We start from the raw sequence: 15,476 nt of genomic DNA, 5'->3' as shown, positions 1-15,476 counted from the left end.
ATTCCTAACACGAAAACAAGCATTTTTATATTTTTGCTGATAAAATACTGGTAAAACTGGCAGATAAATGTGAACCATTATTGAACAGCTTAATAATGACTATAAAGTGCTGCGTCATACCAGTAGCAAGGCTATCTGGAAAGTTTTGATGAGATGTCATGACAAAAATAAATATTCTAAAAAAGAATTCTTTAAAATTTTGTATTGATGAATTATACGCGTGAAGGTAAAGGTATAATTTTACTATACATAGAGAAGTTCACTTCAACAACAAAAAATATCAACAAAATTCAACCAAAAAAAACATGGCGTCCGAGTACTCGACTGTAAGCCTGGGAGTGTACTCGAGTACTTCATTACACGGTTATGCACAGCCTTACTTTAATAAGTGTTAAAGTACAAGTCCACTCCACTGAAAAGTTGAGTCGATTAGATAGACAAAGATCTGTACAGCCCCAAAATAACTTGGTTTTGGAAAATGGTGCTCAGACTTATTTTTAATAATTTTGTTTAAAGCCCCACTGTCCTACTTGTAGCTACTTGCTCCCTCTATATAGAAAACTTCCCCAATCGGTGCCTGTTGATCCCCCATGATCCTCTTTTTCTTATGTTAGTTGAGAGCTGAGTTAATGAGATAGCCACCTGTCAGTGACCTCGCTGTGTGGTCAAATCCCTTCTGGCCCAGTAGTATTGACGGTCTTTAAAGGCCATCTGTACTAGTTTGGCCAGAAGGGATTAGACCACACGGTGAGATCACTGACAGGTGGCTATCTCATCAACTCGGCTCTCAAATAACATAAGAAATAGAGGATCATGGGGAACCAACAGGCACCGATTGGGGAAGTTTTCTATATAGAGGGAGCAAGTAGCTAAAAGGAGTGCAGTAAGGCTTTAATGAGCAAAAAACAAGTGAATGATCGAGCCGGTTCCTCTCACAATGCATTGCGCGACATTTTTTGTGACGTAGGGTCCTCACAACACAGACAGAGGCGTATACGTCACATCTGTGCGGCAAATTTAAAAGTTTTGCTCGAAAAAAAGCTGTGTATTGAAGATTACTTTCTCAGATTCCTTCCGACCGAACAAAGGTGACAGGGTCGATTGTACTGGATGTACTTGCTGAATGTTTGCTGGTCAGCATAACTGGTATAATTTTGAAAAGCTCTCCTCTATAGGGATCCCATACAGATGAATTCTCAAACTCTCACCCATGTCTTGCATAATTTCCGTGAAGTTTGTTGGACAGTTTAGTCTTACAAATCAAGACTGCATGTTCACTGGAACAGTCCATGTTGATGACTTTCCCGCAGCCGAAGATACCCTGAAAAATAAAAATAAATATTAGCACATTGTAGAATTGTATTATATGCTCTCAAATCAAATATAGCGAAAATTATGAGTTGATATTAGCAACATGTACACTCTACAAATGTACCTCCCCCTTTGAAAGCACCCCCTATCTCCTGTGTGTAATTTTAATACGGGCCAGATTTTTTAAACAACCTATTTAAGTCAATATGGGCCAGACTTTGTTGCGTTAAAGTACCCCTTTACCAGAGATTTGGGGTACACGAACGTGCTCAGAGCCCGTTTATGAAAGTGATTCAAACAGCGCTGTTTACTCGAATTTGCTGAATAGTCTCTATGCATGAATCGAAGAAACAAAGCCCTTCTCAACCTCTTATATAGGCCTATACAGCAATTTAGACAAACGGCGCCTAGAGTAAAGGAGGGGGTAATCGACCATCACCAGTTTTCGGCCGGTCCTTTGGATGCATAGTAAAATTCCTTTAAAATACATCCCATGATAGCATATCACATATTCCACACATGCCATACCATGCCAGAGTCACTGAAGAACCACATTTGCAATGGAAAATATATCCTAAAATATCACATTTTAGCGATGTAATCAGCGGTCCCGCTACCCGAATCTGAAAAATCGAGTATCTTACGCATGTCTGTAAGAAATATGGGTACCATAAAATGAGCTTTATTTCAAGTATTTTTCATATTTAGAGCCCGATTTTGTGTGAGTCCCAAGCTAAAAAGTATCTCATCGCATGTATTAAATCAATGCAGCCGAACACCGCAACGCACACACGATATCTCTGTCCAATTCAGATTCCAATTTCCGATCACCGCAGAACTAGTTTTCGGCATGGCGAGCTCCGGCTCGGGATACCTGCTCCGCCCGCTAGTACTATAGATCAGCGGGGAAACGCACGACGCGGGCGCGCTTCCTATTGACTTTGTACATACGACCGAAAACTGTCTCGCTAGGTCGATAACTGTCTCCGAAACAGTGAAAATTGAAATGGATATTGTCATGGCAATTCATGATTTTTTTTCTGGGATTCTTTGTTTGTTTGAATAATAATATTTGCTTCATGATTTGAACAAGAAATGATAATAGGAAGTAAAGAGTCCTAAAATAGGATTTTGTCTTAAGTGGCCGAAAACCCCCCTCCTATCATGAATATTAATATTTGCTCCGCCGTGACCGCGCATGCGTACTTTCTCCTCGCAATGTTAAATCAACGAACATGGATGAATCGTCGGGTTAGCACAAAGAATCACCCTTTTTCCCCCACGAGACTTCTTCATAATTATGATTTCAAGTGGTTGGAAAGATGCCCAAAGGAGTAAAAAAAAACATTGTTAAGTCTAGTCAAAGTTGTAATTAGACTACCTCTTTTTCAGTATTTACTTTGCGAAAACATGTGACCAAACCCGCTCAGCCGCTGTTTGAATCGTTTTCATAAACGGGCCACATCTGCATGAGCTTCGATGCCTTTGGCATCGGCGTCGGAGCTCCATGGAGTACGTTACTTTCATGGATGCAGTATTGTACAGTATGGAATATAATCTAGTAAATCTACTATCATCATCAATTGCAATCCGTTTGGTTTTTTTTCATGAACAAAATTTACAAAAAATCAAAAAGAAGAATGAGATTTATAACCAAATTTCTTAATTTTTACAGAAAGCATACCCAATTCTGTATCAAGCCTTAAATTATGTTTAATCTTATTACTCACCTCCTGGAGAAAATGTTGACCTTAAAGTATAGCTCCAGCAGCAAAGCAAAGTTGGTCGTTTTCTGCAGACCGATATTTTCCCACACATGAGTGGCTGTGTGGGACTGTACTGTAGTATGTAGACCAGTGTGACTGTCTGGTAAATTGAAATCTAGATCTACTTCGAGTTCTTCATGTTGTCCAATTCTTGCTCTGGAATACTCTTAGTCTCGTACAATTCTTCTTTCCTGGTGTAAATCTAACCCTTATCCCCTATATTCTGGGTTTTAAAGGAAGACAAATTTGGCGAAACGGCAAAGTAATGGCTGGAGTGAAGAAATTCAAAATTGGAAATACAGTGTGCATTCCACCACTAGATGGCAGCAAACACACTAATAATTGTATTTATTTTGGGGCAAATTGTTACAATTCCATATTATCGAATCAGTTCAAGGTCATCAAAACAATCGAGTAGTGCTGGTCATACATGTATTATGTATATAGTGGTCATAACTACATTGGTTACATGATAGTAGTTTTTTTAAATTTTTTTTAATACTCGTGTTGAGACCATGTCAAAAGTGTAGTTAACTACGGTCAGACCGTTGTTTGATTTGTGGTAAAACCATGGTTTAACCATGTTTTTATAACTATGGTATCAGAACAATTCTAAAACCATGGTTTAACTATGGTTTCGTAACCGTAGTTTGTCAACCTCGGTAAAACCATCGTTTTAACTATAGTTTCGTTACCATGGTTTACAACCATGGCAAAACCATGGTTTGCACATGATTTCTTTACCATGGTTTTTGTATCTTGGTAGAACTTTTAAAAATGGTTTCGTTACCTAGTTTTTTGTACACTTGTAAAACTATGGTTAAACCATGGTTTCATAGCCGTGGTTTTTCAACCGTGGTAAAACCATGGTTTCATCCACGGTTCAATAGCCATGGTTTTTCAACTGTGGTAAAACCATGGTTTTTAACCATGGTTTAGTTACAGTGGTTTTCGACCATGGCAAAACCATGGTTTCACCATGGTTTCTTAACCATGGTTTTTTAGCAATGGTTATCCAATGGTTCACCAATGGTTCAATAGCCGTGGTTTTTGTACCGTGGTAAAACCATGGTTTCATCCATGGTTCAATAGCCGTGGTTTTTCAACCATGGTAAAACCAGGGTTACATCATGGTTTCTTAACCATGGTTTTTTAGCAATGGTTATCCAATGGTTCAACCATGGTTTTGTTACCATGATTTTTGTACCGTGGTAAAACCATGGTTTTAAGCATGGTTTCTTAACCATGGTTTTTTAACGATGGTTATTCAATGGTTAAACCATGGTTAAAAAACCATCGTTAAGAACCCACGGTTAAACCATGATATTGCCACGGTTAAAAAACTATGGGTTTTGAACTATTGTAAAACCATGGTATAACCATGGTTCAATAACAGTGGTTTTTCAACGTTGGCAATATCGTTGTTTAACCATGGTTTCTTAACCATGGTTTTTTAACAATGGTTATTCAATGGTTTAACCATGGTTAAAAAACCATTGTTAAGAACCCACGGTTAAACCATGATATTGCCACGGTTAAAAAACTATGGTTTTTGAACCATTTTAAAACCATGGTATAACCATGGTTAAATAACAGTGGTTTTTCAACGTTGGCAATACTGTTGTTTAACCATGGTTTCTTAACCATAGTTTTTTAACCATTGTAATACAATGGTTTAACTATGGTTTCATTACTATGGTTTTAGTACCATGGTTAAACCATGGTTTATTTATGGTTTTGTTACCATAGTTTTTGAACTGCTGTAAAACTATGGTTTAACCATGGTTTTGAAACCGTGGTGTAATAACTGTGGTTTAACCACGGTTTAACCATAGTTTTTAAACCATGGTTTATTAACAGTGGTAAAACCATGGTTTAACCATTGTTTAACCATGGTTATGTTGGTAAAACCATGGATACTCACGGTTGGATCCTGAAAACAGTCGATCCATTGTAAAACCATGGGTGAACCATGGTATTACCATGGTTATGATGGTAAAACCATGGTTTTTTTTTACAAGGGTAATATCCTTTTTGGGAACAAACGGGGTGTCATAATGATTCAAGGGCATGTTGGGAGTATCACAATGAGAAAACGGAGAGGATTGAAAATTTTCACTTTTTGGCAAAAACGATGAGCTAACCCCTTGCCATTTTTTCAAAAAAGGGGCTGTTTTGGAAATTTTCTATATTTGCCCTAATATCCTTTTTGGGAACAAATGGGGAGTCATAATGATTCTTGGGCATAATGGGACTACACGATGAGAAAATGGAGAGAATTGAAAATTTTCACTTTTTGGCACAAACGATGAGCTAACCCCTTGCCATTTTTTCAAAAAAGGGGCTGTTTTGGAAATTTGCAATATATGTCCCAATACCCGTTTTGGGAACAAATGGGGAGTCATAATGATTCTTGGGCATAATGGGACTATCACGATGAGAAAACGGAGAGGATTGAAAATTTTCACTTTTTGGCAAGAACGATGAGCTAACCCCTTGCCATTTTTTCAAAAAAGGGGCTGTTTTGGAAATTTCCGATATTTGCCCTAATATCCTTTTTGGGAACAAATGGGGAGTCATAAGGATTCTAGGGCATAATGGTACTATCACAATGAGAAAACGGAGAGGATTGAAAATTTTCACTTTTTGGCAAAGACGATGAGCTAACCCCTTGCCATTTTTTCAAAAAAGGGGCTGTTTTGGAAATTTTCTATATTTGCCCTAATATCCTTTTTGGGAACAAACAGGGAGTCATAATGATTCTAGGGCATGTTGGGACTATCACAATGAGAAAACAGAGGGGATTGAAAATTTTCACTTTTTGGCAAAAACGATGAGCTAACCCCTTTCCATTTTTTCAAAAAAGGGGCTGTTTTGGAAATTTTCTATATTTGCCCTAATATCCTTTTTGGGAACAAATGGGGAGTCATAAGATTCTTGGGCATAATGGGACTACACGATGAGAAAATGGAGAGAATTGAAAATTTTCACTTTTTGGCACAAACGATGAGCTAACCCCTTTCCATTTTTTCAAAAAAGGGGCTGTTTTGGAATTTTGAAATATTTGCCCTATTATCCTTTTTGGGAACAAACGGGGAGCCATAATGATTCTAGGGGATGTTGGGACTATCACAATGAGAAAACGGAGAGGATTGAAAATTTTCACTTTTTGGCAAAAACGATGAGCTAACCCCTTGCCATTTTTTAAAAAAAGGGGCTGTTTTGGAAATTTTCTATATTTGCCCTAATATCCTTTTTGGGAACAAATGGGGAGTCATAAGGATTCTAGGGCATAATGGGACTATCACGATGAGAAAACGGAGAGAATTGAAAATTTTTTACTTTTTGGTAAAAACGATGAGCTAACCCCTTGCCATTTTTTCAAAAAAGGGGCTGTTTTGGAAATTTCCGATATTTGCCCTAATATCCTTTTTGGGAACAAATGGGGAGTCATAAGGATTCTAGGGCATAATGGGACTATCACGATGAGAAAACAGAGAGGATTGAAAATTTTCACTTTTTGGCAAAAACGATGAGCTAACCCCTTGCCATTTTTTCAAAAAAGGGGCTGTTTTGGAAATTTCCGATATTTGCCCTAATATCCTTTTTGGGAACAAACGGAATCATAATGATTCTAGGGGATGTTGGGACTATCACGATGAGAAAACGGAGAGGATTGAAAATTTTCACTTTTTGGCAAAAACGATGAGCTAACCCCTTGCCATTTTTTCAAAAAAGGGGCTGTTTTGGAAATTTTGAAATATTTGCCCTATTATCCTTTTTGGGAACAAACGGGGAGCCATAATGATTCTAGGGGATGTTGGGACTATCACAATGAGAAAACGGAGAGGATTGAAAATTTTCACTTTTTGGCAAAAACGATGAGCTAACCCCTTGCCATTTTTTCAAAAAAGGGGCTGTTTTGGAAATTTTCTATATTTGCCCTAATATCCTTTTTGGGAACAAATGGGGAGTCATAAGGATTCTAGAGCATAATAGGACTATCACGATGAGAAAACGGAGAGGATTGAAAATTTTCACTTTTTGGCAAAAACGATGAGCTAACCCCTTGCCATTTTTTCAAAAAAGGGGCTGTTTTGGAAATTTTCTATATTTGCCCTAATATCCTTTTTGGGAACAAATGGGGGGTCATAATAATTCTAGGGCATAATGGGACTATCACGATGAGAAAACGGAGAGGATTGAAAATTTTCACTTTTTGGCAAAAACGATGAGCTAACCCTTTGCCATTTTTTCAAAAAAGGGGCTGTTTTGGAAATTTCCGATATTTGCCCTTATATCCTTTTTGGGAACAAATGGGGAGTCATAAGGATTCTAGGGCATAATCGGACTATCACGATGAGAAAACGGAGAGGATTGAAAATTTTCACTTTTTGGCAAAAACGATGAGCTAACCCCTTGCCATTTTTTCAAAAAAGGGGCTGTTTTGGAATTTTGAAATATTTGCCCTATTATCCTTTTTGGGAACAAACGGGGAGCCATAATGATTCTAGGGGATGTTGGGACTATCACAATGAGAAAACGGAGAGGATTGAAAATTTTCACTTTTTGGCAAAAAAGGGGCTGTTTTGGAAATTTTCTATATTTGCCCTAATATCCTTTTTGGGAACAAATGGGGATTCATAAGGATTCTAGGGCATAATGGGACTATCACGATGAGAAAACGGAGAGGATTGAAAATTTTCACTTTTTGGCAAAAAAAAGGGGCTGTTTTGGAAATTTTCTATATTTGCCCTAATATCCTTTTTGGGAACAAATGGGGAGTCATAATGATTCTAGGGCATAATGGGACTATCACGATGAGAAAACGGAGAGGATTGAAAATTTTCACTTTTTGGCAAAAACGATGAGCTAACCCCTTGCCATTTTTTCAAAAAAGGGGCTGTTTTGGAAATTTCCGATATTTGCCCTAATATCCTTTTTGGGAAGAAACGGAATCATAATGATTCTAGGGGATGTTGGGACTATCACGATGAGAAAACGGAGAGGATTGAAAATTTTCACTTTTTGGCAAAAACGATGAGCTAACCCCTTGCCATTTTTTCAAAAAAGGGGCTGTTTTGGAATTTTCTATATTTGCCCTAATATCCTTTTTGGGAACAAATGGGGAGTCATAAGTATTCTAGGGCATAATGGGACTATCACGATGAGAAAACGGAGAGGATTGAAAATTTTCACTTTTTGGCAAAAAAAAGGGGCTGTTTTGGAAATTTTCTATATTTGCCCTAATATCCTTTTTGGGAACAAATGGGGAGTCATAATGATTCTAGGGCATAATGAGACTATCACGATGAGAAAACGGAGAGAATTGAAAATTTTCACTTTTTTGCAAAAACGATGAGCTAACCCCTTTCCATTTTTTCAAAAAAGGGGCTGTTTTGGAAATTTTCTGTATTTGCCCTAATATCCTTTTTGGGAACGGGGAGTCATAATGATTCTAGGGCATGTTGGGACTATCACAATGAGAAAATGGAGAGGATTGAAAATTTTCACTTTTTGGCAAAAACGATGAGCTAACCCCTTTCCATTTTTTCAAAAAAGGGGCTGTTTTGGAAATTTTCTGTATTTGCCCTAATATCCTTTTTGGGAACAAACGGGGTGTCATAATAATTCAAGGGCATGTTGGGAGTATCACAATGAGAAAACGGAGAGGATTGAAAATTTTTCACTTTTTGGCAAAAACGATGAGCTAACCCCTTGCCATTTTTTCAAAAAAGGGGCTGTTTTGGAAATTTTCTATATTTGCCCTAATATCCTTTTTGGGAACAAATGGGGAGTCATAATGATTCTTGGGCATAATGGGACTACACGATGAGAAAATGGAGAGAATTGAAAATTTTCACTTTTTGGCACAAACGATGAGCTAACCCCTTGCCATTTTTTCAAAAAAGGGGCTGTTTTGGAAATTTGCAATATATGTCCTAATATCCGTTTTGGGAACAAATGGGGAGTCATAATGATTCTAGGGCATAATGGGACTATCACGATGAGAAAACGGAGAGGATTGAAAATTTTCACTTTTTGGCAAAAACGATGAGCTAACCCTTTGCCATTTTTTCAAAAAAGGGGCTGTTTTGGAAATTTCCGATATTTAGGTGATACGTAACGAAGTCAACGTATCACCTTTTGATTTCGTCAAGATTTTTCTTTATTATTATTATTATTATTATTATTTATTTTTATTATTCTTCCTCGAATTTGTTCGCAGGATATCTCAAGACTGAATAAAGCCATTATCATGAAACTTTCAATGATGATAGATCCTAGTCTAACTTAGAACTGTGTGACTTTTCAGACAGTCAAGGTCATCGTGACGTCATCCAGGCGCCATTTTGTGAAAATCAACTTATGATCATATCTTCATAAAGGAAAGCCATTTTTCATTCATATTTATCATGATTAAACTCAATATCCGTCCGGTCAATTTTAAGTCAATAAATGCGCGCAAAAATGCGCGTACGCTTATGTCCGCGCGTTTACGCGCGCGAAAAAAATTAAAATGCTCCAAATCATCCCAATTTTGTTTTACATCCGTTTCAGGCCATATGGAGCATTTGATAAAAAAATTACGCACACGCGCATGCGCGCGCATTTTCGCGCGTACTGGCATTTTGCAATATAGAATCGCCGAATTTTTTCTGTCATTATATTTGATACATTTTTCCAAGCATTTTGATAACTTGTTCACCTTTTAATAACGCATAGAGCGTCCGTCAAAGTTGACAGCACGCGCAGATCTGCGTTATCTTTATCCACCATACATTGGCAAAAACATGCCTATACAAAATTCATTGTAACTGTTCAGAATGGATGGGAACTCCCAATATGTTTTCATATTTAGATAGATTATGAGTTGGAGATATGATTTCATGTCTCATTTGACCCTCAATTAACTCATGATGTCATCATAATGGCCTCCAAACTCAAAATTTCAATTTGCATATTATGACGTCAGCATATTTTTGGAAAATTAATTGTATCTCTGTAAATATTGATCAATTTTCTTTTAAATTTTGATATGTTCTAGCTGAGACAATTTGCTACAAGTATAGTTGCCACAATTTTTCATTTTGACTAAGGCATCAAGGCGTACTTTTGCGATTAAAGGAGGCATGTCAATTTTTCACATTTTGCGTGTATTCTCTATGGGACATGACTTTTTCTCAAAACTGGATTCTACACTCCTGTCTTTTGCGAGCGAAATCTCCCATATTTTAGCTTTGTTTTCGCTGAGCTTCGAATATGTTGTAGCTGAGACAATAAGCTATCACACGTGTGCCTTTTATATTTCGATCAGATGCCGGGATTATGCTCATATTTCACTTGCAAAGTAGGATTTCTGAATTCCATTTCCCGTTTACGTGTAATTAATCGCTATGGGAGATGTTTTGGTATATCGGTAACGCACTTGACTTCCAACCTCGAGATCCCTGGTTCGATTCCGGGTGTCTCCAACACTTTTTTTTTCACTTTTTTTTTCCTTTTGACCTTCACTGTACCATCTCCTTTGATTATTTAAACACGTAGATTCGCAAATAATGTCATAAATAACCCTTTTTACTTTATTATTACCCTATTTTCACTTAATCCATTACTTTTTGCGTGTAATCCCTATGGGAGATGACTTTTTTTTTCAAATCTGGATTCTACATTCCTGTCTTTTGCGAGCAATATCGCCGTTATTTCGGCTTGGATTTTGTTGATTTTTGAGTATGTTGTAGCTGAGACTATATGCTATCTAAATCAACCCTCTTTTTTTTCAATAAGATGTCATGATCGCGCTTATGATCATGATCATGATCATCATGATCATCATTATCATAATGATGATAATCATTTATCAATTACATTTTCATTTCTTTGAATAAGATAAAAATCGTCAAAAGGTGTTCTTCATGATGTAAATTAGAGTCAAATGTGTAACTGGTTACTGCACAGGGTCAAAGGTCATATATTGTTTCAATCTATCTTCCCTAGATCCATGATGATCAAGGAGACACAATTTAATCTTGACATATGAATAGATCATAATGGGAGAAGCATATAAATGGGAGAAGCATTTTACAAAATAATATATCGTGTAATGCATTATTCGCTATGTAAACCACTATCATACGTATCACCTAATTCGTCTAAGTGACGAATTAAAGTCTAGTTGCCCTTATATCCTTTTTGGGAACAAATGGGGAGTCATAAGGATTCTAGGGCATAATGGGACTATCACGATGAGAAAACGGAGAGGATTGAAAATTTTCACTTTTTGGCAAAAACGATGAGCTAACCCCTTGCCATTTTTTCAAAAAAGGGGCTGTTTTGGAATTTTGAAATATTTGCCCTATTATCCTTTTTGGGAACAAACGGGGAGCCATAATGATTCTAGGGGATGTTGGGACTATCACAATGAGAAAACGGAGAGGATTGAAAATTTTCACTTTTTGGCAAAAAAGGGGCTGTTTTGGAAATTTTCTATATTTGCCCTAATATCCTTTTTGGGAACAAATGGGGATTCATAAGGATTCTAGGGCATAATGGGACTATCACGATGAGAAAACGGAGAGGATTGAAAATTTTCACTTTTTGGCAAAAAAAAGGGGCTGTTTTGGAAATTTTCTATATTTGCCCTAATATCCTTTTTGGGAACAAATGGGGAGTCATAATGATTCTAGGGCATAATGGGACTATCACGATGAGAAAACGGAGAGGATTGAAAATTTTCACTTTTTGGCAAAAACGATGAGCTAACCCCTTGCCATTTTTTCAAAAAAGGGGCTGTTTTGGAAATTTCCGATATTTGCCCTAATATCCTTTTTGGGAAGAAACGGAATCATAATGATTCTAGGGGATGTTGGGACTATCACGATGAGAAAACGGAGAGGATTGAAAATTTTCACTTTTTGGCAAAAACGATGAGCTAACCCCTTGCCATTTTTTCAAAAAAGGGGCTGTTTTGGAAATTTTGAAATATTTGCCCTATTATCCTTTTTGGGAACAAACGGGGAGCCATAATGATTCTAGGGGATGTTGGGACTATCACAATGAGAAAACGGAGAGGATTGAAAATTTTCACTTTTTGGCAAAAACGATGAGCTAACCCCTTGCCATTTTTTCAAAAAAGGGGCTGTTTTGGAAATTTTCTATATTTGCCCTAATATCCTTTTTGGGAACAAATGGGGAGTCATAAGGATTCTAGAGCATAATAGGACTATCACGATGAGAAAACGGAGAGGATTGAAAATTTTCACTTTTTGGCAAAAACGATGAGCTAACCCCTTGCCATTTTTTCAAAAAAGGGGCTGTTTTGGAAATTTTCTATATTTGCCCTAATATCCTTTTTGGGAACAAATGGGGGGTCATAATAATTCTAGGGCATAATGGGACTATCACGATGAGAAAACGGAGAGGATTGAAAATTTTCACTTTTTGGCAAAAACGATGAGCTAACCCTTTGCCATTTTTTCAAAAAAGGGGCTGTTTTGGAAATTTCCGATATTTGCCCTTATATCCTTTTTGGGAACAAATGGGGAGTCATAAGGATTCTAGGGCATAATCGGACTATCACGATGAGAAAACGGAGAGGATTGAAAATTTTCACTTTTTGGCAAAAACGATGAGCTAACCCCTTGCCATTTTTTCAAAAAAGGGGCTGTTTTGGAATTTTGAAATATTTGCCCTATTATCCTTTTTGGGAACAAACGGGGAGCCATAATGATTCTAGGGGATGTTGGGACTATCACAATGAGAAAACGGAGAGGATTGAAAATTTTCACTTTTTGGCAAAAAAGGGGCTGTTTTGGAAATTTTCTATATTTGCCCTAATATCCTTTTTGGGAACAAATGGGGATTCATAAGGATTCTAGGGCATAATGGGACTATCACGATGAGAAAACGGAGAGGATTGAAAATTTTCACTTTTTGGCAAAAAAAAGGGGCTGTTTTGGAAATTTTCTATATTTGCCCTAATATCCTTTTTGGGAACAAATGGGGAGTCATAATGATTCTAGGGCATAATGGGACTATCACGATGAGAAAACGGAGAGGATTGAAAATTTTCACTTTTTGGCAAAAACGATGAGCTAACCCCTTGCCATTTTTTCAAAAAAGGGGCTGTTTTGGAAATTTCCGATATTTGCCCTAATATCCTTTTTGGGAAGAAACGGAATCATAATGATTCTAGGGGATGTTGGGACTATCACGATGAGAAAACGGAGAGGATTGAAAATTTTCACTTTTTGGCAAAAACGATGAGCTAACCCCTTGCCATTTTTTCAAAAAAGGGGCTGTTTTGGAATTTTCTATATTTGCCCTAATATCCTTTTTGGGAACAAATGGGGAGTCATAAGTATTCTAGGGCATAATGGGACTATCACGATGAGAAAACGGAGAGGATTGAAAATTTTCACTTTTTGGCAAAAAAAAGGGGCTGTTTTGGAAATTTTCTATATTTGCCCTAATATCCTTTTTGGGAACAAATGGGGAGTCATAATGATTCTAGGGCATAATGAGACTATCACGATGAGAAAACGGAGAGAATTGAAAATTTTCACTTTTTTGCAAAAACGATGAGCTAACCCCTTTCCATTTTTTCAAAAAAGGGGCTGTTTTGGAAATTTTCTGTATTTGCCCTAATATCCTTTTTGGGAACGGGGAGTCATAATGATTCTAGGGCATGTTGGGACTATCACAATGAGAAAATGGAGAGGATTGAAAATTTTCACTTTTTGGCAAAAACGATGAGCTAACCCCTTTCCATTTTTTCAAAAAAGGGGCTGTTTTGGAAATTTTCTGTATTTGCCCTAATATCCTTTTTGGGAACAAACGGGGTGTCATAATAATTCAAGGGCATGTTGGGAGTATCACAATGAGAAAACGGAGAGGATTGAAAATTTTCACTTTTTGGCAAAAACGATGAGCTAACCCCTTGCCATTTTTTCAAAAAAGGGGCTGTTTTGGAAATTTTCTATATTTGCCCTAATATCCTTTTTGGGAACAAATGGGGAGTCATAATGATTCTTGGGCATAATGGGACTACACGATGAGAAAATGGAGAGAATTGAAAATTTTCACTTTTTGGCACAAACGATGAGCTAACCCCTTGCCATTTTTTCAAAAAAGGGGCTGTTTTGGAAATTTGCAATATATGTCCTAATATCCGTTTTGGGAACAAATGGGGAGTCATAATGATTCTAGGGCATAATGGGACTATCACGATGAGAAAACGGAGAGGATTGAAAATTTTCACTTTTTGGCAAAAACGATGAGCTAACCCTTTGCCATTTTTTCAAAAAAGGGGCTGTTTTGGAAATTTCCGATATTTGCCCTTATATCCTTTTTGGGAACAAATGGGGAGTCATAAGGATTCTAGGGCATAATGGGACTATCACGATGAGAAAACGGAGAGGATTGAAAATTTTCACTTTTTGGCAAAAACGATGAGCTAACCCCTTGCCATTTTTTCAAAAAAGGGGCTGTTTTGGAATTTTGAAATATTTGCCCTATTATCCTTTTTGGGAACAAACGGGGAGCCATAATGATTCTAGGGGATGTTGGGACTATCACAATGAGAAAACGGAGAGGATTGAAAATTTTCACTTTTTGGCAAAAAAGGGGCTGTTTTGGAAATTTTCTATATTTGCCCTAATATCCTTTTTGGGAACAAATGGGGATTCATAAGGATTCTAGGGCATAATGGGACTATCACGATGAGAAAACGGAGAGGATTGAAAATTTTCACTTTTTGGCAAAAAAAAGGGGCTGTTTTGGAAATTTTCTATATTTGCCCTAATATCCTTTTTGGGAACAAATGGGGAGTCATAATGATTCTAGGGCATAATGGGACTATCACGATGAGAAAACGGAGAGGATTGAAAATTTTCACTTTTTGGCAAAAACGATGAGCTAACCCCTTGCCATTTTTTCAAAAAAGGGGCTGTTTTGGAAATTTCCGATATTTGCCCTAATATCCTTTTTGGGAAGAAACGGAATCATAATGATTCTAGGGGATGTTGGGACTATCACGATGAGAAAACGGAGAGGATTGAAAATTTTCACTTTTTGGCAAAAACGATGAGCTAACCCCTTGCCATTTTTTCAAAAAAGGGGCTGTTTTGGAAATTTTCTATATTTGCCCTAATATCCTTTTTGGGAACAAACAGGGAGTCATAATGATTCTAGGGCATGTTGGGACTATCACAATGAGAAAACAGAGGGGATTGAAAATTTTCACTTTTTGGCAAAAACGATGAGCTAACCCCTTTCCATTTTTTCAAAAAAGGGGCTGTTTTGGAAATTTTCTATATTTGCCCTAATATCCTTTTTGGGAACAAATGGGGAGTCATAAGATTCTTGGGCATAATGGGACTACACGATGAGAAAATGGAG

At 37.2% G+C, this 15,476-nt stretch overlaps 1 long non-coding RNA gene across 1 annotated transcript; it reads right to left on the bottom strand.

Annotated features, from left to right (window-relative positions):
• Positions 1 to 859: 859 nt before the first annotated feature.
• Positions 860 to 3,588, bottom strand: LOC115929751. The gene is made up of 2 exons (XR_004066710.1): positions 3,042 to 3,588; positions 860 to 1,321 (listed from the first exon to the last, which is right to left on the bottom strand). It is a non-coding gene; the product is annotated as an uncharacterized LOC115929751 (long non-coding RNA).
• Positions 3,589 to 15,476: the final 11,888 nt, after the last annotated feature.

Source organism: Strongylocentrotus purpuratus, unplaced genomic scaffold (genome assembly GCF_000002235.5).
Source record: "Strongylocentrotus purpuratus isolate Spur 01 unplaced genomic scaffold, Spur_5.0 spur5_scaffold_5, whole genome shotgun sequence".
NCBI lineage: Eukaryota > Metazoa > Echinodermata > Echinoidea > Camarodonta > Strongylocentrotidae > Strongylocentrotus > Strongylocentrotus purpuratus.
The sequence above is the reverse complement of the archived record's forward strand: the minus strand, read 5'-3'. Positions and strand labels throughout refer to the sequence as shown.